Source organism: Megalobrama amblycephala, linkage group LG15 (assembly GCF_018812025.1).
Source record: "Megalobrama amblycephala isolate DHTTF-2021 linkage group LG15, ASM1881202v1, whole genome shotgun sequence".
NCBI classification, from domain to species: Eukaryota; Metazoa; Chordata; class Actinopteri; order Cypriniformes; family Xenocyprididae; genus Megalobrama; species Megalobrama amblycephala.
Genome location: NC_063058.1, coordinates 30,952,536 through 30,955,820, shown reverse-complemented (window position 1 = coordinate 30,955,820; position 3,285 = coordinate 30,952,536). Strand labels below are relative to the sequence as shown.

Here is a 3,285-nt window from a genome sequence, read left to right as displayed (position 1 = left end):
GCTCAAAATACCCCATAGATGTTTTTTTTATAAATTTTTTTAACTGCCTATTTTGGGGCATCATTAAATGCTGCGGCCCCTTTAAATCCTTGCACTCCCCACCCCCCGAGCTCGCGACTGCCTTAAACGGCATAAACAAAGTTCACACAGCTAATATAACCCTCAAAATTGATCTTTACAAAGTGTTCATCATGCAACATGTCTAATCGTGTAAGTACGGTATTTATTTGGATGTTTACATTTGATTCTGAATGAGTTTGATAGTATATGCTCCGTGGCTAAAGCTCACTGTATGTCATTTCCATGTACTGAACTCTTGTTATTTAACTATGCTGAGGTAAATTCAATTTTTAATTCTAGGGCACCTTTAAGTTACATTCATCTTCATTACAGTAGAGAATATCAGATCAGCTGATGGACGAGACACCTCAACATTTGTATTACAAATGTCAAAATGATTCTTCTGAAATATGAATACAGATTTATACTTTGCAAGGCAAACTCATTCAACATAATCTGCCATGTTCAGTTATTCACTGTGGTTATGTAATTATATTGTGTTATGTTGTTTTTATTCGTACAGTAACTGTAAATGATTCAACAGTGTTTTCATTATAAACATGTATTCTGAAGCATTAAAGATAACGACTTAAATGTTGGTTAAATGAATAATTAGTTCAACAATATAATCAAATAACACTTAATCCAAATGCAAACTGTCATGCTAATAAAAAGCCATAGAAATTGAGCTGACCTGTGGATTTTTAATGGTTTTAAAATAATATTTACATGCTTCACAACTTATTCAGAGAAATTATGCTGACTGTGTGTGGATTTAAAGACATGAATTTATTTCCAAGCATTTATACTGTCGCTCCGAGCAAATTCTCAAGGATCAATAACAAGATACACCTTAAAAAGGTATTATTTAACATTCTAGATTTACTACTTTAACAAAACACTTTTGAGTCACATGTGATATTCATGCGTCCTGTCTGTCTCAGTGCTGAAACTCTTTATACAAACTTACATGTACGGACAGATCAGAACTTCATGATTATAGTGTATTATACTGACTTTATACAGTAATCTACTGCAAATTTCAAACACACATTAGTCCTTATTAATACAGGTTCATATGTTAATGATTCTTTCATGATTTTCATCTTAAATTCACACCACTGAATGGTTCAGAATTATTGGAATCACATTCCTTCAAAGCTCCTGTTATCTTAAGGGAAACAGTAGGAAACCACTGAAAGTGTTGTGGCTTATTCTGGGTATCAATATATCCTCCTGCCAGACCAAAGTCTCACATAGACAACATCTCCAACCTCCAGGATCAACACAACTCCATTTGAAGGAGTTTAACGTTCCCTGAGTCTGATCACCATGAGCTATAACCACACGCTCTCTATTCTTAACAATGGATGCAGTTGCTGCAGTTGGGGCACCATGTACAGAGATTCTGAACATGTACGCTCCTTTCAGTGGGGCTTGAAAACACCTAAATCAAATAACAAGAGACACAGAATCAGCTGTTTCCTGTATGATTTCTTAATGGACTACTTGCGCAACTACTTCCTCGTTCTCCCTATCACAGTTCAGGAGTTTCTGGTAACAGTGTTCAGCGCACCTTCATACATGAGAACGCAGATTATTACTGTTTTATGTCTGTCAGTTGATTAAAACAATGAATCTTGTTCTCTGAGTTCACATGAATTATCTTGAACCTGCTGAAATGTTCCTATAAATATATTTTCTTTCCAGCTGTGCATTCTGAATGATAAATCAATATATTTCCTCACTAACCTGCAGCAGTCCAGTGCTCGTCTTCTCATTAACAGTGTTTTTCTCTTACTGATCATATTTCATACCTGCTGAATTCCCATTTTTAAATGAATTTGACTGATAAAAGGATTGCTTGTGTGCGCTGGTGCTCTTGTTCCAGTCTTTTAAAAAAGTTGAATTAATATGCGATATGTGCACAAACATACAAATTACATGCAGTGAAATGATGGACATAAATTTAATGATATTAAATATTTAATTAATCCTAAACACTAACAGGTTAACAGTGCTACTACTTTGAATATTAATTTAAAAAAATTGGCATAAACATGCAAATTACATACAGTGAAATTATTGGCAATGAAAAAATTACACAGAATAGTGATTAAACTATTTAAATTAATAAAAGGTTTATATTCATCAGGTCTCACACACTTCAGCATCACAGTCACTAGTTTAGACGAGCACTGACACCCTGTGCTGAAATAATCATGTGTGTTTAACAGCTGCTGCTTTCTCAGATCGACTTGAGTTGATTAAAACTTCATGTTAAGTTTGGAAAATTCTTTACACAGTAATCATCAGAATGTCTCTTCTCCTGTCATTGAAAATGTCCAGATTTTTTAATCTTCTCATAGACACTCATTTTAAGTGGCGTTTAGTAAAGTAAGTGACTAGAGCACACTGAAAATATACATAAGTGGAGATAAATGAGTTGAACTTGTATTTCAACTATAAACTGAGTTTTATGACTCCATTTCATTGATAATTACCTGTAATTGGGTTGTAGGCGTTCCCTATGTTTGTGAAGACTTTCCTGTAGGTTAGTGTGATTTCAGTGGTAAAAGGACCAATATATCCACTGCCAGATTCCATCAGTGAAGCTGAAAAAGCTATTTCTCTGTCTGTTATTGAAAAACATAAGCAATATTGTGATATATTACTGTATTACACTGAGAATGAATACACTGAATTTAATCATCATTCAAGCACACTTTCACCTCTATTTTCCTTTCTCAACTCCACTTGACTCAGAGTAAGATTTGAAATTTCTGTGAAGGAATAAAGATTCTGTTAAATGACATTTACACTGATTATTGTAATAGATAACACAATTTACACAGTATACACTCAACTTTACACTAACATTTACACTATACAATGTATTGCATTGGTGTTTTGACTTTGAGGATCATTGATAAAAGAGTGAATGTTTTGGTGAAGTACCTTCATTTTTCTTGTTCATCTCATCCCTCAGTTGCGTCTCTAAAGCTCTGATGTTGCTCTGTAACGGTGGCGGTTTTCTCTTTCTGTCTCTGTCAGTTCTCTGATGTTTCCTTTCTGCTCTGTAACGTGGCGGTCAGTTCTCTGATGTTTCCTTTCTGCTCTGTAACGGTGGCGGTCAGTTCTCTGATGTTTCCTTTCTGCTCTGTAACGGTGGCGGTCAGTTCTCTCAGTGCTGCATGGATGTCAGGGATGCCCAGATCACAGTAT

General features: G+C 34.9%; 1 long non-coding RNA gene across 1 annotated transcript; it reads right to left on the bottom strand.

Moving 5' to 3' along the window:
• Positions 1-2,109: 2,109 nt before the first annotated feature.
• On the bottom strand, positions 2,110-3,070 carry LOC125247373. The gene is made up of 3 exons (XR_007180069.1): positions 3,019-3,070; positions 2,793-2,843; positions 2,110-2,696 (listed from the first exon to the last, which is right to left on the bottom strand). It is a non-coding gene; the product is annotated as an uncharacterized LOC125247373 (long non-coding RNA).
• Positions 3,071-3,285: the final 215 nt, after the last annotated feature.